Source organism: Andrographis paniculata, unplaced genomic scaffold (genome assembly GCF_009805555.1).
Source record: "Andrographis paniculata isolate CXL003 unplaced genomic scaffold, ASM980555v1 Contig70END, whole genome shotgun sequence".
Taxonomy (NCBI): domain Eukaryota; kingdom Viridiplantae; phylum Streptophyta; class Magnoliopsida; order Lamiales; family Acanthaceae; genus Andrographis; species Andrographis paniculata.
This window is the reverse complement of record NW_026137607.1, coordinates 3554517-3577579: the sequence shown is the minus strand read 5'-3', so window position 1 is coordinate 3577579 and position 23063 is coordinate 3554517. Positions and strand designations below refer to the sequence as shown.

The 23063-nt window shown below is 60.8% G+C and overlaps 25 non-coding genes and 1 pseudogene across 25 annotated transcripts; all 26 read right to left on the bottom strand.

The window, feature by feature from the left end:
* Nucleotides 1-543: 543 nt before the first annotated feature.
* Nucleotides 544-662, bottom strand: LOC127264642 (5S ribosomal RNA). Its single transcript, XR_007841823.1, has one exon. It is a non-coding gene; the product is annotated as a 5S ribosomal RNA (ribosomal RNA).
* Nucleotides 663-1435: 773 nt separating this feature from the next.
* LOC127264600 (5S ribosomal RNA) lies at nucleotides 1436-1552 on the bottom strand. The gene has a single exon (XR_007841785.1). It is a non-coding gene; the product is annotated as a 5S ribosomal RNA (ribosomal RNA).
* A 754-nt stretch (nucleotides 1553-2306) lies between these two features.
* On the bottom strand, nucleotides 2307-2427 carry LOC127264595 (5S ribosomal RNA). The gene has a single exon (XR_007841781.1). It is a non-coding gene; the product is annotated as a 5S ribosomal RNA (ribosomal RNA).
* Nucleotides 2428-3190: 763 nt separating this feature from the next.
* LOC127264641 (5S ribosomal RNA) lies at nucleotides 3191-3309 on the bottom strand. The gene has a single exon (XR_007841822.1). It is a non-coding gene; the product is annotated as a 5S ribosomal RNA (ribosomal RNA).
* Nucleotides 3310-4079: 770 nt separating this feature from the next.
* Nucleotides 4080-4198, bottom strand: LOC127264601 (5S ribosomal RNA). The gene has a single exon (XR_007841786.1). It is a non-coding gene; the product is annotated as a 5S ribosomal RNA (ribosomal RNA).
* Nucleotides 4199-4968: 770 nt separating this feature from the next.
* On the bottom strand, nucleotides 4969-5087 carry LOC127264579 (5S ribosomal RNA). The gene has a single exon (XR_007841765.1). It is a non-coding gene; the product is annotated as a 5S ribosomal RNA (ribosomal RNA).
* Nucleotides 5088-5856: 769 nt separating this feature from the next.
* Nucleotides 5857-5975, bottom strand: LOC127264578 (5S ribosomal RNA). Its single transcript, XR_007841764.1, has one exon. It is a non-coding gene; the product is annotated as a 5S ribosomal RNA (ribosomal RNA).
* Nucleotides 5976-6736: 761 nt separating this feature from the next.
* LOC127264603 (5S ribosomal RNA) lies at nucleotides 6737-6849 on the bottom strand (annotated as a pseudogene).
* A 761-nt stretch (nucleotides 6850-7610) lies between these two features.
* Nucleotides 7611-7729, bottom strand: LOC127264594 (5S ribosomal RNA). Its single transcript, XR_007841780.1, has one exon. It is a non-coding gene; the product is annotated as a 5S ribosomal RNA (ribosomal RNA).
* Nucleotides 7730-8494: 765 nt separating this feature from the next.
* LOC127264580 (5S ribosomal RNA) lies at nucleotides 8495-8613 on the bottom strand. Its single transcript, XR_007841766.1, has one exon. It is a non-coding gene; the product is annotated as a 5S ribosomal RNA (ribosomal RNA).
* A 769-nt stretch (nucleotides 8614-9382) lies between these two features.
* Nucleotides 9383-9502, bottom strand: LOC127264592 (5S ribosomal RNA). Its single transcript, XR_007841778.1, has one exon. It is a non-coding gene; the product is annotated as a 5S ribosomal RNA (ribosomal RNA).
* Nucleotides 9503-10267: 765 nt separating this feature from the next.
* Nucleotides 10268-10386, bottom strand: LOC127264640 (5S ribosomal RNA). Its single transcript, XR_007841821.1, has one exon. It is a non-coding gene; the product is annotated as a 5S ribosomal RNA (ribosomal RNA).
* A 764-nt stretch (nucleotides 10387-11150) lies between these two features.
* On the bottom strand, nucleotides 11151-11269 carry LOC127264638 (5S ribosomal RNA). Its single transcript, XR_007841819.1, has one exon. It is a non-coding gene; the product is annotated as a 5S ribosomal RNA (ribosomal RNA).
* Nucleotides 11270-12036: 767 nt separating this feature from the next.
* Nucleotides 12037-12155, bottom strand: LOC127264637 (5S ribosomal RNA). Its single transcript, XR_007841818.1, has one exon. It is a non-coding gene; the product is annotated as a 5S ribosomal RNA (ribosomal RNA).
* Nucleotides 12156-12895: 740 nt separating this feature from the next.
* On the bottom strand, nucleotides 12896-13014 carry LOC127264636 (5S ribosomal RNA). Its single transcript, XR_007841817.1, has one exon. It is a non-coding gene; the product is annotated as a 5S ribosomal RNA (ribosomal RNA).
* A 770-nt stretch (nucleotides 13015-13784) lies between these two features.
* LOC127264635 (5S ribosomal RNA) lies at nucleotides 13785-13903 on the bottom strand. Its single transcript, XR_007841816.1, has one exon. It is a non-coding gene; the product is annotated as a 5S ribosomal RNA (ribosomal RNA).
* Nucleotides 13904-14669: 766 nt separating this feature from the next.
* On the bottom strand, nucleotides 14670-14788 carry LOC127264634 (5S ribosomal RNA). The gene has a single exon (XR_007841815.1). It is a non-coding gene; the product is annotated as a 5S ribosomal RNA (ribosomal RNA).
* Nucleotides 14789-15556: 768 nt separating this feature from the next.
* Nucleotides 15557-15675, bottom strand: LOC127264633 (5S ribosomal RNA). The gene has a single exon (XR_007841814.1). It is a non-coding gene; the product is annotated as a 5S ribosomal RNA (ribosomal RNA).
* A 766-nt stretch (nucleotides 15676-16441) lies between these two features.
* LOC127264632 (5S ribosomal RNA) lies at nucleotides 16442-16560 on the bottom strand. Its single transcript, XR_007841813.1, has one exon. It is a non-coding gene; the product is annotated as a 5S ribosomal RNA (ribosomal RNA).
* A 766-nt stretch (nucleotides 16561-17326) lies between these two features.
* On the bottom strand, nucleotides 17327-17445 carry LOC127264631 (5S ribosomal RNA). Its single transcript, XR_007841812.1, has one exon. It is a non-coding gene; the product is annotated as a 5S ribosomal RNA (ribosomal RNA).
* A 770-nt stretch (nucleotides 17446-18215) lies between these two features.
* LOC127264629 (5S ribosomal RNA) lies at nucleotides 18216-18334 on the bottom strand. Its single transcript, XR_007841811.1, has one exon. It is a non-coding gene; the product is annotated as a 5S ribosomal RNA (ribosomal RNA).
* A 765-nt stretch (nucleotides 18335-19099) lies between these two features.
* Nucleotides 19100-19218, bottom strand: LOC127264628 (5S ribosomal RNA). The gene has a single exon (XR_007841810.1). It is a non-coding gene; the product is annotated as a 5S ribosomal RNA (ribosomal RNA).
* A 766-nt stretch (nucleotides 19219-19984) lies between these two features.
* Nucleotides 19985-20103, bottom strand: LOC127264626 (5S ribosomal RNA). Its single transcript, XR_007841808.1, has one exon. It is a non-coding gene; the product is annotated as a 5S ribosomal RNA (ribosomal RNA).
* A 766-nt stretch (nucleotides 20104-20869) lies between these two features.
* Nucleotides 20870-20988, bottom strand: LOC127264625 (5S ribosomal RNA). The gene has a single exon (XR_007841807.1). It is a non-coding gene; the product is annotated as a 5S ribosomal RNA (ribosomal RNA).
* Nucleotides 20989-21760: 772 nt separating this feature from the next.
* LOC127264624 (5S ribosomal RNA) lies at nucleotides 21761-21879 on the bottom strand. The gene has a single exon (XR_007841806.1). It is a non-coding gene; the product is annotated as a 5S ribosomal RNA (ribosomal RNA).
* A 768-nt stretch (nucleotides 21880-22647) lies between these two features.
* Nucleotides 22648-22766, bottom strand: LOC127264623 (5S ribosomal RNA). Its single transcript, XR_007841805.1, has one exon. It is a non-coding gene; the product is annotated as a 5S ribosomal RNA (ribosomal RNA).
* Between the last annotated feature and the right edge of the window lie 297 nt (nucleotides 22767-23063).

The window sequence follows — 23063 nt, the reverse complement described above, 5'->3', positions numbered from 1 at the left end:
GACGGGTAAAGTAGGGCCGGGGCGTCTGAAAGTAAGGACAGAACGCTCAAGCCCGGGGGCAAAAAGAGGGGTGCAACACGAGGACTTCCCAGCGGTGCAACACTTACGGACGGAATTACTCTCGAACGCGCTACGTAGGACCCAGCCCCAGCACCGTCTCTCGCGTCGAGAAATCGAAAAGGAATGCCTACCCTACGGGTAAAATAGGGCCGAGAGATGGGATCCGGTGCGTTCGTGCTGGTATGATCGCACCCGCTAGGGAATGCCCGCCCAAGCTAGTTACGCCGCCCCCCCACGGCCGGCGTTCCATCTCGTCTTCTTCGCGGCGGCCGACCGCCACGGCAGTACGTCAGGTTCGGCCGCGGGGGACTCTCCTTCCGTTGTCCTCACACTTACGGACGGAATTACTGCGCTACGCGGGACCCAGCCCCAGCCCGGGTCTCGGCGTCGAGAAATCAAAAGGTTATTCCTACCCTACGGGTAAAATAGGCCGAGGCGTCTGAAAGTAAGAAACATAACGCTCAAGCCCGGGGGCAAAAAAGAGGGGTGCAACACGAGGACTTCCCAGGGGGTCACCCATCCTAGTACTACTCTCGCCCAAGCACGCTTAACTTCGGAGTTCTGATGGGATCCGGTGCGTTAGTGCTGGTATGATCGCACCCGCTAGGTAATGCGCGCCCAACCTAGTTATGGGCGCCTCCCGCGGCCGGCGTTCCATCTCGCCTTCTTTGCGGCGGCCGACGCGCCACGGTAGTACCTCAGGTTCGGCCGCGGGGACTCTCCCTCCGTTGTCCTCACACGTACGGACGGAATTACTGCTGCGCTGCTCGACGCTGACCCAGCCCCGCCCGGGTCTCGGCGTCGAGAAATCAAAACGTTATAGCCTACCCGACGGGTAAAGTAGGGCCGGGGCGTCTGAAAGTAAGGACAAGAACGCTCAAGCCCGGGGGCAAAAAGAGGGGTGCAACACGAGGACTTCCCAGCGGTGCAACACTTACGGACGACGAATTACTCCTCGAACGCGCTACGTAGGACCCAGCCCCAGCACCGGTCTCGGCGTCGAGAAATCGAAAAGGAATGCCTACCCTACGGGTAAAATAGGGCCGAGAGATGGGATCCGTGCGTTCGTGCTGGTATGATCGCACCCGCTAGGGAATGCCCCGCCCAAGCTAGTTACGCCCGCCTCCCACGGCCGGCGTTCCATCTCGTCTTCTTCGCGGCGGCCGACCGCCACGGCAGTACGTCAGGTTCGGCCGCGGGGGACTCTCCTTCCGTTGTCCTCACACTTACGGACGGAATTACTGCGCTACGCGGGACCCAGCCCCAGCCCGGGTCTCGGCGTCGAGAAATCAAAAGGTTATTCCTACCCTACGGTAAAATAGGGCCGAGGCGTCTGAAAGTAAGAAACATAACGCTCAAGCCCGGGGGCAAAAGAGGGGTGCAACACGAGGACTTCCCAGGGGTCACCCATCCTAGTACTACTCTCGCCCCAACACGCTTAACTTCGGAGTTCTGATGGATCCGGTGCGTTAGTGCTGGTATGATCGCACCCGCTAGTAATGCGCGCCCAACCTAGTTATGGCGCCTCCCGCGGCCGGCGTTCCATCTCGCCTTCTTTGCGGCGGCCGACGCGCCACGGTAGTACCTCAGGTTCGGCCGCGGGGGACTCTCCCTCCGTTGTCCCTCACACGTACGGACGGAATTACTGCGCTACGCGGGACCCAGCCCCAGCCCGGGTCTCGGCGTCGAGAAATCAAAACGTTATAGCCTACCCGACGGGTAAAGTAGGGCCGGGGCGTCTGAAAGTAAGGACAGAACGCTCAAGCCCGGGGGCAAAAAGAGGGGTGCAACACGAGGACTTCCCAGCGGTGCAACACTTACGGACGGAATTACTCTCGAACGCGCTACGTAGGACCCCCCCAGCACCGGTCTCGGCGTCGAGAAATCGAAAAGGAATGCCTACCCTACGGTAAAATAGGGCCGAGAGATGGGATCCGGTGCGTTCGTGCTGGTATGATCGCACCCGCTAGGGAATGCCCCCCAAGCTAGTTACGCCGCCTCCCACGGCCGGCGTTCCATCTCGTCTTCTTCGCGGCGGCCGACCGCCACGGCAGTACGTCAGGTTCGGCGGGGGACTCTCCTTCCGTTGTCCTCACACTTACGGACGGAATTACTGCGCTAACGCGGGACCCAGCCCCAGCCCGGTCTCGGCGTCGAGAAATCAAAAGGTTATTCCTACCCTACGGGTAAAATAGGGCCGAGGCGTCTGAAAGTAAGAAACATAACGCTCAAGCCCGGGGCAAAAAAGGGTGCAACACGAGGACTTCCCAGGGGGTCACCCATCCTAGTACTACTCTCTCGCCCAAGCACGCTTAACTTCGGAGTTCTGATGGGATCCGGTGCGTTAGTGCTGGTATGATCGCACCCGCTAGGTAATGCGCGCCCAACCTAGTTATGTGCGCCTCCCGCGGCCGGCGTTCCATCTCGCCTTCTTTGCGGCGGCCGACGCGCCACGGTAGTACCTCAGGTTCGGCCGCGGGGGACTCTCCCTCCGTTGTCCTCACACGTACGGACGGAATTACTGCGCTACGCGGGACCCAGCCCCAGCCCGGGTCTCGGCGTCGAGAAATCAAAACGTTATAGCCTACCCGACGGGTAAAGTAGGGCCGGGGCGTCTGAAAGTAAGGACAGAACGCTCAAGCCCGGGGCAAAAAGAGGGGTGCAACACGAGGACTTCCCAGCGGTGCAACACTTACGGACGGAATTACTCTCGAACGCGCTACGTAGGACCCAGCCCCAGCACCGGTCTCGGCGTCGAGAAATCGAAAAGGAATGCCTACCCTACGGGTAAAATAGGCCGAGAGATGGGATCCGGTGCGTTCGTGCTGGTATGATCGCACCCGCTAGGGAATGCCCGCCCAAGCTAGTTACGCCGCCTCCCACGGCCGGCGTTCCATCTCGTCTTCTTCGCGGCGGCCGACCGCCACGGCAGTACGTCAGGTTCGGCCGCGGGGGACTCTCCTTCCGTTGTCCTCACACTTACGGACGGAATTACTGCGCTACGCGGGACCCAGCCCCAGCCCGGGTCTCGGCGTCGAGAAATCAAAAGGTTATTCCTACCCTACGGGTAAAATAGGGCCGAGGCGTCTGAAAGTAAGAAACATAACGCTCAAGCCCGGGGCAAAAAAGAGGGGTGCAACACGAGGACTTCCCAGGGGGTCACCCATCCTAGTACTACTCTCGCCCAAGCACGCTTAACTTCGGAGTTCTGATGGGATCCGGTGCGTTAGTGCTGGTATGATCGCACCCGCTAGGTAATGCGCGCCCAACCTAGTTATGGCGCCTCCCGCGGCCGGCGTTCCATCTCGCCTTCTTTGCGGCGGCCGACGCGCCACGGTAGTACCTCAGGTTCGGCCGCGGGGGACTCTCCCTCCCTGTTGTCCTCACACGTACGGACGGAATTACTAACTGCGCTACGCGGGACCCAGCCCCAGCCCGGGTCTCGGCGTCGAGAAATCAAAACGTTATAGCCTACCCGACGGGTAAAGTAGGGCCGGGCGTCTGAAAGTAAGGACAGAACGCTCAAGCCCGGGGGCAAAAAGAGGGGTGCAACACGAGGACTTCCCAGCGGTGCAACACTTACGGACGGAATTACTCCGAACGCGCTACGTAGGACCCAGCCCCAGCACCGGTCTCGGCGTCGAGAAATCGAAAAGGAATGCCTACCCTACGGGTAAAATAGGGCCGAGAGATGGGATCCGGTGCGTTCGTGCTGGTATGATCGCACCCGCTAGGGAATGCCCGCCCAAGCTAGTTACGCCGCCTCCCACGGCCGCGTTCCATCTCGTCTTCTTCGCGCGGCGGCCGACCGCCACGGCAGTACGTCAGGTTCGGCCGCGGGGGACTCTCCTTCCGTTGTCCTCACACTTACGGACGGAATTACTGCGCTAACGCGGACCCAGCCCCAGCCCGGGTCTCGGCGTCGAGAAATCAAAAGGTTATTCCTACCCTACGGGTAAAATAGGGCCGAGGCGTCTGAAAGTAAGAAACATAACGCTCAAGCCCGGGGGCAAAAAAGAGGGGTGCAACACGAGGACTTCCCAGGGGTCACCCATCCTAGTACTACTCTCTCGCCCAGCACGCTTAACTTCGGAGTTCTGATGGGATCCGGTGCGTTAGTGCTGGTATGATCGCACCCGCTAGGTAATGCGCGCCCAACCTAGTTATGGCGCCTCCCGCGGCCGGCGTTCCATCTCGCCTTCTTTGCGGCGGCCGACGCGCCACGGTAGTACCTCAGGTTCGGCCGCGGGGGACTCTCCCTCCGTTGTCCTCACACGTACGGACGGAATTACTGCGCTACGCGGGACCCAGCCCCAGCCCGGGTCTCGGCGTCGAGAAATCAAAACGTTATAGCCTACCCGACGGGTAAAGTAGGGCCGGGCGTCTGAAAGTAAGGACAGAACGCTCAAGCCCGGGGGCAAAAAGAGGGGTGCAACACGAGGACTTCCCAGCGGTGCAACACTTACGGACGGAATTACTCTCGAACGCGCTACGTAGGACCCAGCCCCAGCACCGGTCTCGGCGTCGAGAAATCGAAAAGGAATGCCTACCCTACGGGTAAAATAGGGCCGAGAGATGGGATCCGGTGCGTTCGTGCTGGTATGATCGCACCCGCTAGGGAATGCCCGCCCAAGCTAGTTACGCCGCCTCCCACGGCCGGCGTTCCATCTCGTCTTCTTCGCGGCGGCCGACCGCCACGGCAGTACGTCAGGTTCGGCCGCGGGGGACTCTCCTTCCGTTGTCCTCACACTTACGGACGGAATTACTGACTACTGCGCTACGCGGGACCCAGCCCCAGCCCGGGTCTCGGCGTCGAGAAATCAAAAGGTTATTCCTACCCTACGGGTAAAATAGGGCCGAGGCGTCTGAAAGTAAGAAACATAACGCTCAAGCCCGGGGGCAAAAAAGAGGGTGCAACACGAGGACTTCCCAGGGGGTCACCCATCCTAGTACTACTCTCGCCCAAGCACGCTTAACTTCGGAGTTCTGATGGGATCCGGTGCGTTAGTGCTGGTATGATCGCACCCGCTAGGTAATGCGCGCCCCAACCTAGTTTATGGCGCCTCCCGCGGCCGGCGTTCCATCTCGCCTTCTTTGCGGCGGCCGACGCGCCACGGTAGTACCTCAGGTTCGGCCGCGGGGACTCTCCCTCCGTTGTCCTCACACGTACGGACGGAATTACTGCGCTACGCGGGACCCAGCCCCAGCCCGGGTCTCGGCGTCGAGAAATCAAAACGTTATAGCCTACCCGACGGGTAAAGTAGGGCCGGGGCGTCTGAAAGTAAGGACAGAACGCTCAAGCCCGGGGGCAAAAAGAGGGGTGCAACACGAGGACTTCCCAGCGGTGCAACACTTACGGACGGAATTACTCTCGAACGCGCTACGTAGGACCCAGCCCCAGCACCGGTCTCGGCGTCGAGAAATCGAAAAGGAATGCCTACCCTACGGGTAAAATAGGGCCGAGAGATGGGATCCGGTGCGTTCGTGCTGGTATGATCGCACCCGCTAGGGAATGCCCGCCCAAGCTAGTTACGCCGCCTCCCACGGCCGGCGTTCCATCTCGTCTTCTTCGCGGCGGCCGACCGCCACGGCAGTACGTCAGGTTCGGCCGCGGGGGACTCTCCTTCCGTTGTCCTCACACTTACGGACGGAATTACTACTACTGCGCTACGCGGGACCCAGCCCCAGCCCGGGTCTCGGCGTCGAGAAATCAAAAGGTTATTCCTACCCTACGGGTAAAATAGGGCCGAGGCGTCTGAAAGTAAGAAACATAACGCTCAAGCCCGGGGCAAAAAGAGGGTGCAACACGAGGACTTCCCAGGGGGTCACCCATCCTAGTACTACTCTCGCCCAAGCACGCTTAACTTCGGAGTTCTGATGGGATCCGGTGCGTTAGTGCTGGTATGATCGCACCCGCTAGGTAATGCGCGCCCAACCTAGTTATGGCGCCTCCCGCGGCCGGCGTTCCATCTCTCGCCTTCTTTGCGGCGGCCGACGCGCCACGGTAGTACCTCAGGTTCGGCCGCGGGGGACTCTCCCTCCGTTGTCCTCACACGTACGGACGGAATTACTTACTGCGCTACGCGGGACCCAGCCCCAGCCCGGGTCTCGGCGTCGAGAAATCAAAACGTTATAGCCTACCCGACGGGTAAAGTAGGGCCGGGGCGTCTGAAAGTAAGGACAGAACGCTCAAGCCCGGGGGCAAAAAGAGGGGTGCAACACGAGGACTTCCCAGCGGTGCAACACTTACGGACGGAATTACTCTCGAACGCGCTACGTAGGACCCGCCCCAGCACCGGTCTCGGCGTCGAGAAATCGAAAGGATGCCTACCCTACGGGTAAAAAGGGCCGAGAGATGGGATCCGGTGCGTTCGTGCTGGTATGATCGCACCCGCTAGGGAATGCCCGCCCAAGCTAGTTACGCCGCCTCCCACGGCCGGCGTTCCATCTCGTCTTCTTCGCGGCGGCCGACCGCCACGGCAGTACGCAGGTCGGCCGCGGGGGACTCTCCTTCCGTTGTCCTCACACTTACGGACGGAATTACTGCGCTACGCGGGACCCAGCCCCAGCCGGGTCTCGGCGGTCGAGAAATCAAAAGGTTATTCCTACCCTACGGGTAAAATAGGCCGAGGCGTCTGAAAGTAAGAAACATAACGCTCAAGCCCGGGGCAAAAAGAGGGGGCAACACGGACTTCCCAGGGGTCACCATCCTAGTACTACTCTCGCCCAAGCACGCTAACTTCGGAGTTCTGATGGGATCCGTGCGTTAGTGCTGGTATGATCGCACCCGCTAGTAATGCGCCCCAACCTAGTTATGGCGCCTCCCGCGCCGCGTTCCATCTCGCCTTCTTTGCGGCGGCCGACGCGCCACGGTAGTACCTCAGGTTCGGCCGCGGGGGACTCTCCCTCCGTTGTCCTCACACGTACGGACGGAATTACTGCTACTGCGCGGGACCCAGCCCCAGCCCGGGTCTCGGCGTCGAGAAATCAAAACGTTATAGCCTACCCGACGGTAAAGTAGGGCCGGGGCGTCTGAAAGTAAGGACAGAACGCTCAAGCCCGGGGGCAAAAGAGGGGTGCAACACGAGGACTTCCCAGCGGTGCAACACTTACGGACGGAATTACTCTCGAACGCGCTACGTAGGACCCAGCCCCAGCACCGGTCTCGGCGTCGAGAAATCGAAAAGGAATGCCTACCCTACGGGTAAAATAGGGCCGAGAGATGGGATCCGGTGCGTTCGTGCTGGTATGATCGCACCCGCTAGGGAATGCCCGCCCAAGCTAGTTACGCGCCGCCTCCCACGGCCGGCGTTCCATCTCGTCTTCTTCGCGGCGGCCGACCGCCACGGCAGTACGTCAGGTTCGGCCGCGGGGGACTCTCCTTCCGTTGTCCTCACACTTACGGACGGAATTACTGCGCTACGCGGGACCCAGCCCCAGCCCGGGTCTCGGCGTCGAGAAATCAAAAGGTTATTCCTACCCTACGGGTAAAATAGGGCCGAGGCGTCTGAAAGTAAGAAACATAACGCTCAAGCCCGGGGGCAAAAAAGAGGGTGCAACACGAGGACTTCCCAGGGGGTCACCCATCCTAGTACTACTCTCTCCCAAGCACGCTTAACTTCGGAGTTCTGATGGGATCCGGTGCGTTAGTGCTGGTATGATCGCACCCGCTAGGTAATGCGCGCCCAACCTAGTTATGGCGCCTCCCGCGGCCGGCGTTCCATCTCGCCTTCTTTGCGGCGGCCGACGCGCCACGGTAGTACCTCAGGTTCGGCCGCGGGGGACTCTCCCTCCGTTGTCCTCACACGTACGGACGGAATTACTGCGCTACGCGGGACCCAGCCCCAGCCCGGGTCTCGGCGTCGAGAAATCAAAACGTTATAGCCTACCCGACGGGTAAAGTAGGGCCGGGGCGTCTGAAAGTAAGGACAGAACGCTCAAGCCCGGGGGCAAAAAGAGGGGTGCAACACGAGGACTTCCCAGCGGTGCAACACTTACGGACGGAATTACTCTCGAACGCGCTACGTAGGACCCAGCCCCAGCACCGGTCTCGGCGTCGAGAAATCGAAAAGGAATGCCTACCCTACGGGTAAAATAGGGCCGAGAGATGGGATCCGGTGCGTTCGTGCTGGTATGATCGCACCCGCTAGGGAATGCCCGCCCAAGCTAGTTACGCCGCCTCCCACGGCCGGCGTTCCATCTCGTCTTCTTCGCGGCGGCCGACCGCCACGGCAGTACGTCAGGTTCGGCCGCGGGGGACTCTCCTTCCGTTGTCCTCACACTTACGGACGGAATTACTGCGCTACGCGGGACCCAGCCCCAGCCCGGGTCTCGGCGTCGAGAAATCAAAAGGTTATTCCTACCCTACGGGTAAAATAGGCCGAGGCGTCTGAAAGTAAGAAACATAACGCTCAAGCCCGGGGGCAAAAAAAAGAGGGTGCAAAACGAGGACTTCCCAGGGGGTCACCCATCCTAGTACTACTCTCGCCCAAGCACGCTTAACTTCGGAGTTCTGATGGGATCCGGTGCGTTAGTGCTGGTATGATCGCACCCGCTAGGTAATGCGCGCCCAACCTAGTTATGGCGCCTCCCGCGGCCGGCGTTCCATCTCGCCTTCTTTGCGGCGGCCGACGCGCCACGGTAGTACCTCAGGTTCGGCCGCGGGGGACTCTCCCTCCGTTGTCCTCACACGTACGGACGGAATTACTGCGCTACGCGGGACCCAGCCCCAGCCCGGGTCTCGGCGTCGAGAAATCAAAACGTTATAGCCTACCCGAGGGTAAAGTAGGGCCGGGGCGTCTGAAGTAAGGACAGAACGCTCAAGCCCGGGGGCAAAAAGAGGGGGTGCAACACGAGGACTTCCCAGCGGTTGCAACACTTACGGACGGAATTACTCTCGAACGCGCTACGTAGGACCCAGCCCCAGCACCGGTCTCGGCGCGCGTCGAGAAATCGAAAAGGAATGCCTACCCTACGGGTTAAAATAGGGCCGAGAGATGGGATCCGGTGCGTTCGTGCTGGTATGATCGCACCCGCTAGGGAATGCCCGCCCAAGCTAGTTACGCCGCCTCCCACGGCCGGCGTTCCATCTCGTCTTCTTCGCGGCGGCCGACCGCCACGGCAGTACGTCAGGTTCGGCCGCGGGGGACTCTCCTTCCGTTGTCCTCACACTTACGGACGGAATTACTGCGCTACGCGGGACCCAGCCCCAGCCCGGGTCTCGGCGTCGAGAAATCAAAGGTTATTCCTACCCTACGGGTAAAATAGGGCCGAGGCGTCTGAAAGTAAGAAACATAACGCTCAAGCCCGGGGGCAAAAAAGAGGGGTGCAACACGAGGACTTCCCAGGGGGGTCACCCATCCTAGTACTACTCTCGCCCAAGCACGCTTAACTTCGGAGTTCTGATGGGATCCGGTGCGTTAGTGCTGGTATGATCGCACCCGCTAGGTAATGCGCGCCCAACCTAGTTATGGCGCCTCCCGCGGCCGGCGTTCCATCTCGCCTTCTTGCGGCGGCCGACGCGCCACGGTAGTACCTCAGGTTCGGCCGCGGGGGGACTCTCCCTCCGTTGTCCTCACACGTACGGACGGAAATACTGCGCTACGCGGGACCCAGCCCCAGCCCGGGTCTCGGCGTCGAGAAATCAAAACGTTATAGCCTACCCGACGGGTTAAAGTAGGGCCGGGGCGTCTGAAAGTAAGGACAGAACGCTCAAGCCCGGGGGCAAAAAGAGGGGTGCAACACGAGGACTTCCAGCGGGTGCAACACTTACGGACGGAATTACTCTCGAACGCGCTACGTAGGACCCAGCCCCAGCACCGGTCTCGGCGTCGAGAAATCGAAAAGGAATGCCTACCCTACGGGTAAAATAGGGCCGAGAGATGGGATCCGGTGCGTTCGTGCTGGTATGATCGCACCCGCTAGGGAATGCCCGCCCAAGCTAGTTACGCCGCCTCCCACGGCCGGCGTTCCATCTCGTCTTCTTCGCGGCGGCCGACCGCCACGGCAGTACGTCAGGTTCGGCCGCGGGGGACTCTCCTTCCGTTGTCCTCACACTTACGGACGGAATTACTGCGCTACGCGGGACCCAGCCCCAGCCCGGGTCTCGGCGTCGAGAAATCAAAAGGTTATTCCTACCCTACGGGTAAAATAGGGCCGAGGCGTCTGAAAGTAAGAAACATAACGCTCAAGCCCGGGGCAAAAAAGAGGGGTGCAACACGAGGACTTCCCAGGGGGTCACCCATCCTAGTACTACTCTCGCCCAAGCACGCTTAACTTCGGAGTTCTGATGGGATCCGGTGCGTTAGTGCTGGTATGATCGCACCCGCTAGGTAATGCGCGCCCAACCTAGTTATGGCGCCTCCCGCGGCCGGCGTTCCATCTCGCCTTCTTTGCGGCGGCCGACGCGCCACGGTAGTACCTCAGGTTCGGCCGCGGGGGACTCTCCCTCCGTTGTCCTCACACGTACGGACGGAATTACTGCGCTACGCGGGACCCAGCCCCAGCCCGGGTCTCGGCGTCGAGAAATCAAAACGTTATAGCCTACCCGACGGGTAAAGTAGGGCCGGGGCGTCTGAAAGTAAGGACAGAACGCTCAAGCCCGGGGGCAAAAAGAGGGGTGCAACACGAGGACTTCCCAGCGGTGAACACTTACGGACGGAATTACTCTCGAACGCGCTACGTAGGACCCAGCCCCAGCACCGGTCTCGGCGTCGAGAAATCGAAAAGGAATGCCTACCCTACGGGTAAAATAGGGCCGAGAGATGGGATCCGGTGCGTTCGTGCTGGTATGATCGCACCCGCTAGGGAATGCCCGCCCAAGCTAGTTACGCCGCCTCCCACGGCCGGCGTTCCATCTCGTCTTCTTCGCGGCGGCCGACCGCCACGGCAGTACGTCAGGTTCGGCCGCGGGGGACTCTCCTTCCGTTGTCCTCACACTTACGGACGGAATTACTGCGCTACGCGGGACCCAGCCCCAGCCCGGGTCTCGGCGTCGAGAAATCAAAAGGTTATTCCTACCCTACGGGTAAAATAGGGCCGAGGCGTCTGAAAGTAAGAAACATAACGCTCAAGCCCGGGGGCAAAAAAGAGGGGTGCAACACGAGGACTTCCCAGGGGGTCACCCATCCTAGTACTACTCTCGCCCAAGCACGCTTAACTTCGGAGTTCTGATGGGATCCGGTGCGTTAGTGCTGGTATGATCGCACCCGCTAGGTAATGCGCGCCCAACCTAGTTATGGCGCCTCCCGCGGCCGGCGTTCCATCTCGCCTTCTTTGCGGCGGCCGACGCGCCACGGTAGTACCTCAGGTTCGGCCGCGGGGGACTCTCCCTCCGTTGTCCTCACACGTACGGACGGAATTACTGCGCTACGCGGGACCCAGCCCCAGCCCGGGTCTCGGCGTCGAGAAATCAAAACGTTATAGCCTACCCGACGGGTAAAGTAGGGCCGGGGCGTCTGAAAGTAAGGACAGAACGCTCAAGCCCGGGGGCAAAAAGAGGGGTGCAACACGAGGACTTCCCAGCGGTTGCAACACTTACGGACGGAATTACTCTCGAACGCGCTACGTAGGACCCAGCCCCAGCACCGGTCTCGGCGTCGAGAAATCGAAAAGGAATGCCTACCCTACGGGTAAAATAGGGCCGAGAGATGGGATCCGGTGCGTTCGTGCTGGTATGATCGCACCCGCTAGGGAATGCCCGCCCAAGCTAGTTACGCCGCCTCCCACGGCCGGCGTTCCATCTCGTCTTCTTCGCGGCGGCCGACCGCCACGGCAGTACGTCAGGTTCGGCCGCGGGGGACTCTCCTTCCGTTGTCCTCACACTTACGGACGGAATTACTGCGCTACGCGGGACCCAGCCCCAGCCCGGGTCTCGGCGTCGAGAAATCAAAAGGTTATTCCTACCCTACGGGTAAAATAGGGCCGAGGCGTCTGAAAGTAAGAAACATAACGCTCAAGCCCGGGGGCAAAAAAAGAGGGGTGCAACACGAGGACTTCCCAGGGGGTCACCCATCCTAGTACTACTCTCGCCCAAGCACGCTTAACTTCGGAGTTCTGATGGGATCCGGTGCGTTAGTGCTGGTATGATCGCACCCGCTAGGTAATGCGCGCCCAACCTAGTTATGGCGCCTCCCGCGGCCGGCGTTCCATCTCGCCTTCTTTGCGGCGGCCGACGCGCCACGGTAGTACCTCAGGTTCGGCCGCGGGGGACTCTCCCTCCGTTGTCCTCACACGTACGGACGGAATTACTGCGCTACGCGGGACCCAGCCCCAGCCCGGGTCTCGGCGTCGAGAAATCAAAACGTTATAGCCTACCCGACGGGTAAGGACAGAACGCTCAAGCCCGGGGGCAAAAAGAGGGGTGCAACACGAGGACTTCCCAGCGGTGCAACACTTACGGACGGAATTACTCTCGAACGCGCTACGTAGGACCCAGCCCCAGCACCGGTCTCGGCGTCGAGAAATCGAAAAGGAATGCCTACCCTACGGGTAAAATAGGGCCGAGAGATGGGATCCGGTGCGTTCGTGCTGGTATGATCGCACCCGCTAGGGAATGCCCGCCCAAGCTAGTTACGCCGCCTCCCACGGCCGGCGTTCCATCTCGTCTTCTTCGCGGCGGCCGACCGCCACGGCAGTACGTCAGGTTCGGCCGCGGGGGACTCTCCTTCCGTTGTCCTCACACTTACGGACGGAATTACTGCGCTACGCGGGACCCAGCCCCAGCCCGGGTCTCGGCGTCGAGAAATCAAAAGGTTATTCCTACCCTACGGGTAAAAATAGGGCCGAGGCGTCTGAAAGTAAGAAACATAACGCTCAAGCCCGGGGGCAAAAAAGAGGGGTGCAACACGAGGACTTCCCAGGGGGTCACCCATCCTAGTACTACTCTCGCCCAAGCACGCTTAACTTCGGAGTTCTGATGGGATCCGGTGCGTTAGTGCTGGTATGATCGCACCCGCTAGGTAATGCGCGCCCAACCTAGTTATGGCGCCTCCCGCGGCCGGCGTTCCATCTCGCCTTCTTTGCGGCGGCCGACGCGCCACGGTAGTACCTCAGGTTCGGCCGCGGGGGACTCTCCCTCCGTTGTCCTCACACGTACGGACGGAATTACTGCGCTACGCGGGACCCAGCCCCAGCCCGGGTCTCGGCGTCGAGAAATCAAAACGTTATAGCCTACCCGACGGGGTAAAGTAGGGCCGGGGCGTCTGAAAGTAAGGACAGAACGCTCAAGCCCGGGGGCAAAAAGAGGGGTGCAACACGAGGACTTCCCAGCGGTGCAACACTTACGGACGGAATTACTCTCGAACGCGCTACGTAGGACCCAGCCCCAGCACCGGTCTCGGCGTCGAGAAATCGAAAAGGAATGCCTACCCTACGGGTAAAATAGGGCCGAGAGATGGGATCCGGTGCGTTCGTGCTGGTATGATCGCACCCGCTAGGGAATGCCCGCCCAAGCTAGTTACGCCGCCTCCCACGGCCGGCGTTCCATCTCGTCTTCTTCGCGGCGGCCGACCGCCACGGCAGTACGTCAGGTTCGGCCGCGGGGGACTCTCCTTCCGTTGTCCTCACACTTACGGACGGAATTACTGCGCTACGCGGGACCCAGCCCCAGCCCGGGTCTCGGCGTCGAGAAATCAAAAGGTTATTCCTACCCTACGGGTAAAATAGGGCCGAGGCGTCTGTCAAGAAAGTAAGAACATAACGCTCAAGCCCGGGGGCAAAAAAGAGGGGTGCAACACGAGGACTTCCCAGGGGGTCACCCATCCTAGTACTACTCTCGCCCAAGCACGCTTAACTTCGGAGTTCTGATGGGATCCGGTGCGTTAGTGCTGGTATGATCGCACCCGCTAGGTAATGCGCGCCCAACCTAGTTATGGCGCCTCCCGCGGCCGGCGTTCCATCTCGCCTTCTTTGCGGCGGCCGACGCGCCACGGTAGTACCTCAGGTTCGGCCGCGGGGGACTCTCCCTCCGTTGTCCTCACACGTACGGACGGAATTACTGCGCTACGCGGGACCCAGCCCCAGCCCGGGTCTCGGCGTCGAGAAATCAAAACGTTATAGCCTACCCGACGGGTAAAGTAGGGCCGGGGCGTCTGAAAGTAAGGACAGAACGCTCAAGCCGGGGGCAAAAAGAGGGGTGCAACACGAGGACTTCCCAGCGGTGTGCAACACTTACGGACGGAATTACTCTCGAACGCGCTACGTAGGACCCAGCCCCAGCACCGGTCTCGGCGTCGAGAAATCGAAAAGGAATGCCTACCCTACGGGTAAAATAGGGCCGAGAGATGGGATCCGGTGCGTTCGTGCTGGTATGATCGCACCCGCTAGGGAATGCCCGCCCAAGCTAGTTACGCCGCCTCCCACGGCCGGCGTTCCATCTCGTCTTCTTCGCGGCGGCCGACCGCCACGGCAGTACGTCAGGTTCGGCCGCGGGGGACTCTCCTTCCGTTGTCCTCACACTTACGGACGGAATTACTGCGCTACGCGGGACCCAGCCCCAGCCCGGGTCTCGGCGTCGAGAAATCAAAAGGTTATTCCTACCCTACGGGTAAAATAGGGCCGAGGCGTCTGAAAGTAAGAAACATAACGCTCAAGCCCGGGGGCAAAAAAGAGGGGTGCAACACGAGGACTTCCCAGGGGGTCACCCATCCTAGTACTACTCTCGCCCAAGCACGCTTAACTTCGGAGTTCTGATGGGATCCGGTGCGTTAGTGCTGGTATGATCGCACCCGCTAGGTAATGCGCGCCCAACCTAGTTATGGCGCCTCCCGCGGCCGGCGTTCCATCTCGCCTTCTTTGCGGCGGCCGACGCGCCACGGTAGTACCTCAGGTTCGGCCGCGGGGGACTCTCCCTCCGTTGTCCTCACACGTACGGACGGAATTACTGCGCTACGCGGGACCCAGCCCCAGCCCGGGTCTCGGCGTCGAGAAATCAAAACGTTATAGCCTACCCGACGGGTAAAGTAGGGCCGGGGCGTCTGAAAGTAAGGACAGAACGCTCAAGCCCGGGGGCAAAAAGAGGGGTGCAACACGAGGACTTCCCAGCGGTTGCAACACTTACGGACGGAATTACTCTCGAACGCGCTACGTAGGACCCAGCCCCAGCACCGGTCTCGGCGTCGAGAAATCGAAAAGGAATGCCTACCCTACGGGTAAAATAGGGCCGAGAGATGGGATCCGGGTGCGTTCGTGCTGGTATGATCGCACCCGCTAGGGAATGCCCGCCCAAGCTAGTTACGCCGCCTCCCACGGCCGGCGTTCCATCTCGTCTTCTTCGCGGCGGCCGACCGCCACGGCAGTACGTCAGGTTCGGCCGCGGGGGACTCTCCTTCCGTTGTCCTCACACTTACGGACGGAATTACTGCGCTACGCGGGACCCAGCCCCAGCCCGGGTCTCGGCGTCGAGAAATCAAAAGGTTATTCCTACCCTACGGGTAAAATAGGGCCGAGGCGTCTGAAAGTAAGAAACATAACGCTCAAGCCCGGGGGCAAAAAAAGAGGGGTGCAACACGAGGACTTCCCAGGGGGTCACCCATCCTAGTACTACTCTCGCCCAAGCACGCTTAACTTCGGAGTTCTGATGGGATCCGGTGCGTTAGTGCTGGTATGATCGCACCCGCTAGGTAATGCGCGCCCAACCTAGTTATGGCGCCTCCCGCGGCCGGCGTTCCATCTCGCCTTCTTTGCGGCGGCCGACGCGCCACGGTAGTACCTCAGGTTCGGCCGCGGGGGACTCTCCCTCCGTTGTCCTCACACGTACGGACGGAATTACTGCGCTACGCGGGACCCAGCCCCAGCCCGGGTCTCGGCGTCGGAGAAATCAAAACGTTATAGCCTACCCGACGGGTAAAGTAGGGCCGGGGCGTCTGAAAGTAAGGACAGAACGCTCAAGCCCGGGGGCAAAAAGAGGGGTGCAACACGAGGACTTCCCAGCGGTGCAACACTTACGGACGGAATTACTCTCGAACGCGCTACGTAGGACCCAGCCCCAGCACCGGTCTCGGCGTCGAGAAATCGAAAAGGAATGCCTACCCTACGGGTAAAATAGGGCCGAGAGATGGGATCCGGTGCGTTCGTGCTGGTATGATCGCACCCGCTAGGGAATGCCCGCCCAAGCTAGTTACGCCGCCTCCCACGGCCGGCGTTCCATCTCGTCTTCTTCGCGGCGGCCGACCGCCACGGCAGTACGTCAGGTTCGGCCGCGGGGGACTCTCCTTCCGTTGTCCTCACACTTACGGACGGAATTACTGCGCTACGCGGGACCCAGCCCCAGCCCGGGTCTCGGCGTCGAGAAATCAAAAGGTTATTCCTACCCTACGGGTAAAATAGGGCCGAGGCGTCTGAAAGTAAGAAACATAACGCTCAAGCCCGGGGGCAAAAAAGAGGGGTGCAACACGAGGACTTCCCAGGGGGTCACCCATCCTAGTACTACTCTCGCCCAAGCACGCTTAACTTCGGAGTTCTGATGGGATCCGGTGCGTTAGTGCTGGTATGATCGCACCCGCTAGGTAATGCGCGCCCAACCTAGTTATGGCGCCTCCCGCGGCCGGCGTTCCATCTCGCCTTCTTTGCGGCGGCCGACGCGCCACGGTAGTACCTCAGGTTCGGCCGCGGGGGACTCTCCCTCCGTTGTCCTCACACGTACGGACGGAATTACTGCGCTACGCGGGACCCAGCCCCAGCCCGGGTCTCGGCGTCGAGAAATCAAAACGTTATAGCCTACCCGACGGGTAAAGTAGGGCCGGGGGCGTCTGAAAGTAAGGACAGAACGCTCAAGCCCGGGGGCAAAAAGAGGGGTGCAACACGAGGACTTCCCAGCGGTGCAACACTTACGGACGGAATTACTCTCGAACGCGCTACGTAGGACCCAGCCCCAGCACCGGTCTCGGCGTCGAGAAATCGAAAAGGAATGCCTACCCTACGGGTTAAAATAGGGCCGAGAGATGGGATCCGGTGCGTTCGTGCTGGTATGATCGCACCCGCTAGGGAATGCCCGCCCAAGCTAGTTACGCCGCCTCCCACGGCCGGCGTTCCATCTCGTCTTCTTCGCGGCGGCCGACCGCCACGGCAGTACGTCAGGTTCGGCCGCGGGGGACTCTCCTTCCGTTGTCCTCACACTTACGGACGGAATTACTGCGCTACGCGGGACCCAGCCCCAGCCCGGGTCTCGGCGTCGAGAAATCAAAAGGTTATTCCTACCCTACGGGTAAAATAGGGCCGAGGCGTCTGAAAGTAAGAAACATAACGCTCAAGCCCGGGGCAAAAAAGAGGGGTGCAACACGAGGACTTCCCAGGGGGTCACCCATCCTAGTACTACTCTCGCCCAAGCACGCTTAACTTCGGAGTTCTGATGGGATCCGGTGCGTTAGTGCTGGTATGATCGCACCCGCTAGGTAATGCGCGCCCAACCTAGTTATGGCGCCTCCCGCGGCCGGCGTTCCATCTCGCCTTCTTTGCGGCGGCCGACGCGCCACGGGTAGTACCTCAGGTTCGGCCGCGGGGGACTCTCCCTCCGTTGTCCTCACACGTACGGACGGAATTACTGCGCTACGCGGGACCCAGCCCCAGCCCGGGTCTCGGCGTCGAGAAATCAAAACGTTATAGCCTACCCGACGGGTAAAGTAGGGCCGGGGCGTCTGAAAGTAAGGACAGAACGCTCAAGCCCGGGGGCAAAAAGAGGGGTGCAACACGAGGACTTCCCAGCGGTGCAACACTTACGGACGGAATTACTCTCGAACGCGCTACGTAGGACCCAGCCCCAGCACCGGTCTCGGCGTCGAGAAATCGAAAAGGAATGCCTACCCTACGGGTAAAATAGGGCCGAGAGATGGGATCCGGTGCGTTCGTGCTGGTATGATCGCACCCGCTAGGGAATGCCCGCCCAAGCTAGTTACGCCGCCTCCCACGGCCGGCGTTCCATCTCGTCTTCTTCGCGGCGGCCGACCGCCACGGCAGTACGTCAGGTTCGGCCGCGGGGGACTCTCCTTCCGTTGTCCTCACACTTACGGACGGAATTACTGCGCTACGCGGGACCCAGCCCCAGCCCGGGTCTCGGCGTCGAGAAATCAAAAGGTTATTCCTACCCTACGGGTAAAATAAAATAGGCCGAGGCGTCTGAAAGTAAGAAACATAACGCTCAAGCCCGGGGGCAAAAAAGAGGGGTGCAACACGAGGACTTCCCAGGGGGTCACCCATCCTAGTACTACTCTCGCCCAAGCACGCTTAACTTCGGAGTTCTGATGGGATCCGGTGCGTTAGTGCTGGTATGATCGCACCCGCTAGGTAATGCGCGCCCAACCTAGTTATGGCGCCTCCCGCGGCCGGCGTTCCATCTCGCCTTCTTTGCGGCGGCCGACGCGCCACGGTAGTACCTCAGGTTCGGCCGCGGGGGACTCTCCCTCCGTTGTCCTCACACGTACGGACGGAATTACTGCGCTACGCGGGACCCAGCCCCAGCCCGGGTCTCGGCGTCGAGAAATCAAAACGTTATAGCCTACCCGACGGGTAAAGTAGGGCCGGGGCGTCTGAAAGTAAGGACAGAACGCTCAAGCCCGGGGGCAAAAAGAGGGGTGCAACACGAGGACTTCCCAGCGGTGCAACACTTACGGACGGAATTACTCTCGAACGCGCTACGTAGGACCCAGCCCCAGCACCGGTCTCGGCGTCGAGAAATCGAAAAGGAATGCCTACCCTACGGGTAAAATAGGGCCGAGAGATGGGATCCGGGTGCGTTCGTGCTGGTATGATCGCACCCGCTAGGGAATGCCCGCCCAAGCTAGTTACGCCGCCTCCCACGGCCGGCGTTCCATCTCGTCTTCTTCGCGGCGGCCGACCGCCACGGCAGTACGTCAGGTTCGGCCGCGGGGGACTCTCCTTCCGTTGTCCTCACACTTACGGACGGAATTACTGCGCTACGCGGGACCCAGCCCCAGCCGGGTCTCGGCGTCGAGAAATCAAAAGGTTATTCCTACCCTACGGGTAAAATAGGGCCGAGGCGTCTGAAAGTAAGAAACATAACGCTCAAGCCCGGGGGCAAAAAAGAGGGGTGCAACACGAGGACTTCCCAGGGGGTCACCCATCCTAGTACTACTCTCGCCCAAGCACGCTTAACTTCGGAGTTCTGATGGGATCCGGTGCGTTAGTGCTGGTATGATCGCACCCGCTAGGTAATGCGCGCCCAACCTAGTTATGGCGCCTCCCGCGGCCGGCGTTCCATCTCGCCTTCTTTGCGGCGGCCGACGCGCCACGGTAGTACCTCAGGTTCGGCCGCGGGGGACTCTCCCTCCGTTGTCCTCACACGTACGGACGGAATTACTGCGCTACGCGGGACCCAGCCCCAGCCCGGGTCTCGGCGTCGAGAAATCAAAACGTTATAGCCTACCCGACGGGTAAAGTAGGGCCGGGGCGTCTGAAAGTAAGGACAGAACGCTCAAGCCCGGGGGCAAAAAGAGGGGTGCAACACGAGGACTTCCCAGCGGTGCAACACTTACGGACGGAATTACTCTCGAACGCGCTACGTAGGACCCAGCCCCAGCACCGGTCTCGGCGTCGAGAAATCGAAAAGGAATGCCTACCCTACGGGTAAAATAGGGCCGAGAGATGGGATCCGGTGCGTTCGTGCTGGTATGATCGCACCCGCTAGGGAATGCCCGCCCAAGCTAGTTACGCCGCCTCCCACGGCCGGCGTTCCATCTCGTCTTCTTCGCGGCGGCCGACCGCCACGGCAGTACGTCAGGTTCGGCCGCGGGGGACTCTCCTTCCGTTGTCCTCACACTTACGGACGGAATTACTGCGCTACGCGGGACCCAGCCCCAGCCCGGGTCTCGGCGTCGAGAAATCAAAAGGTTATTCCTACCCTACGGGTAAAATAGGGCCGAGGCGTCTGAAAGTAAGAAACATAACGCTCAAGCCCGGGGGCAAAAAAAGAGGGGTGCAACACGAGGACTTCCCAGGGGGTCACCCATCCTAGTACTACTCTCGCCCAAGCACGCTTAACTTCGGAGTTCTGATGGGATCCGGTGCGTTAGTGCTGGTATGATCGCACCCGCTAGGTAATGCGCGCCCAACCTAGTTATGGCGCCTCCCGCGGCCGGCGTTCCATCTCGCCTTCTTTGCGGCGGCCGACGCGCCACGGTAGTACCTCAGGTTCGGCCGCGGGGGACTCTCCCTCCGTTGTCCTCACACGTACGGACGGAATTACTGCGCTACGCGGGACCCAGCCCCAGCCCGGGTCTCGGCGTCGAGAAATCAAAACGTTATAGCCTACCCGACGGGTAAAGTAGGGCCGGGGCGTCTGAAAGTAAGGACAGAACGCTCAAGCCCGGGGGCAAAAAGAGGGGTGCAACACGAGGACTTCCCAGCGGGTGTGCAACACTTACGGACGGAATTACTCTCGAACGCGCTACGTAGGACCCAGCCCCAGCACCGGTCTCGGCGTCGAGAAATCGAAAAGGAATGCCTACCCTACGGGTAAAATAGGGCCGAGAGATGGGATCCGGTGCGTTCGTGCTGGTATGATCGCACCCGCTAGGGAATGCCCGCCCAAGCTAGTTACGCCGCCTCCCACGGCCGGCGTTCCATCTCGTCTTCTTCGCGGCGGCCGACCGCCACGGCAGTACGTCAGGTTCGGCCGCGGGGGACTCTCCTTCCGTTGTCCTCACACTTACGGACGGAATTACTGCGCTACGCGGGACCCAGCCCCAGCCGGGTCTCGGCGTCGAGAAATCAAAAGGTTATTCCTACCCTACGGGTAAAATAGGGCCGAGGCGTCTGAAAGTAAGAAACATAACGCTCAAGCCCGGGGGCAAAAGAGGGGGTGCAACACGAGGACTTCCCAGGGGGTCACCCATCCTAGTACTACTCTCGCCCAAGCACGCTTAACTTCGGAGTTCTGATGGGATCCGGTGCGTTAGTGCTGGTATGATCGCACCCGCTAGGTAATGCGCGCCCAACCTAGTTATGGCGCCTCCCGCGGCCGGCGTTCCATCTCGCCTTCTTTGCGGCGGCCGACGCGCCACGGTAGTACCTCAGGTTCGGCCGCGGGGGACTCTCCCTCCGTTGTCCTCACACGTACGGACGGAATTACTGCGCTACGCGGGACCCAGCCCCAGCCCGGGTCTCGGCGTCGAGAAATCAAAACGTTATAGCCTACCCGACGGGTTAAAGTAGGGCCGGGGCGTCTGAAAGTAAGGACAGAACGCTCAAGCCCGGGGGCAAAAAGAGGGGTGCAACACGAGGACTTCCCAGCGGTGCAACACTTACGGACGGAATTACTCTCGAACGCGCTACGTAGGACCCAGCCCCAGCACCGGTCTCGGCGTCGGATCGAGAAATCGAAAAGGAATGCCTACCCTACGGGTAAAATAGGGCCGAGAGATGGGATCCGGTGCGTTCGTGCTGGTATGATCGCACCCGCTAGGGAATGCCCGCCCAAAGCTAGTTACGCCGCCTCCCACGGCCGGCGTTCCATCTCGTCTTCTTCGCGGCGGCCGACCGCCACGGCAGTACGTCAGGTTCGGCCGCGGGGGACTCTCCTTCCGTTGTCCTCACACTTACGGACGGAATTACTGCGCTACGCGGGACCCAGCCCCAGCCCGGGTCTCGGCGTCGAGAAATCAAAAGGTTATTCCTACCCTACGGGTAAAATAGGGCCGAGGCGTCTGAAAGTAAGAAACATAACGCTCAAGCCCGGGGGCAAAAAAGAGGGGTGCAACACGAGGACTTCCCAGGGGGTCACCCATCCTAGTACTACTCTCGCCCAAGCACGCTTAACTTCGGAGTTCTGATGGGATCCGGTGCGTTAGTGCTGGTATGATCGCACCCGCTAGGTAATGCGCGCCCAACCTAGTTATGGCGCCTCCCGCGGCCGGCGTTCCATCTCGCCTTCTTTGCGGCGGCCGACGCGCCACGGTAGTACCTCAGGTTCGGCCGCGGGGGACTCTCCCTCCGTTGTCCTCACACGTACGGACGGAATTACTGCGCTACGCGGGACCCAGCCCCAGCCCGGGTCTCGGCGTCGAGAAATCAAAACGTTATAGCCTACCCGACGGGTAAAGTAGGGCCGGGGCGTCTGAAAGTAAGGACAGAACGCTCAAGCCCGGGGGCAAAAAGAGGGGTGCAACACGAGGACTTCCCAGCGGTGCTGCAACACTTACGGACGGAATTACTCTCGAACGCGCTACGTAGGACCCAGCCCCAGCACCGGTCTCGGCGTCGAGAAATCGAAAAGGAATGCCTACCCTACGGGTAAAATAGGGCCGAGAGATGGGATCCGGTGCGTTCGTGCTGGTATGATCGCACCCGCTAGGGAATGCCCGCCCAAGCTAGTTACGCCGCCTCCCACGGCCGGCGTTCCATCTCGTCTTCTTCGCGGCGGCCGACCGCCACGGCAGTACGTCAGGTTCGGCCGCGGGGGACTCTCCTTCCGTTGTCCTCACACTTACGGACGGAATTACTGCGCTACGCGGGACCCAGCCCCAGCCCGGGTCTCGGCGTCGAGAAATCAAAAGGTTATTCCTACCCTACGGGTAAAATAGGGCCGAGGCGTCTGAAAGTAAGAAACATAACGCTCAAGCCCGGGGGCAAAAAAGAGGGGTGCAACACGAGGACTTCCCAGGGGGTCACCCATCCTAGTACTACTCTCGCCCAAGCACGCTTAACTTCGGAGTTCTGATGGGATCCGGTGCGTTAGTGCTGGTATGATCGCACCCGCTAGGTAATGCGCGCCCAACCTAGTTATGGCGCCTCCCGCGGCCGGCGTTCCATCTCGCCTTCTTTGCGGCGGCCGACGCGCCACGGTAGTACCTCAGGTTCGGCCGCGGGGGACTCTCCCTCCGTTGTCCTCACACGTACGGACGGAATTACTGCGCTACGCGGGACCCAGCCCCAGCCCGGGTCTCGGCGTCGAGAAATCAAAACGTTATAGCCTACCCGACGGGTAAAGTAGGGCCGGGGCGTCTGAAAGTAAGGACAGAACGCTCAAGCCCGGGGGCAAAAAGAGGGGTGCA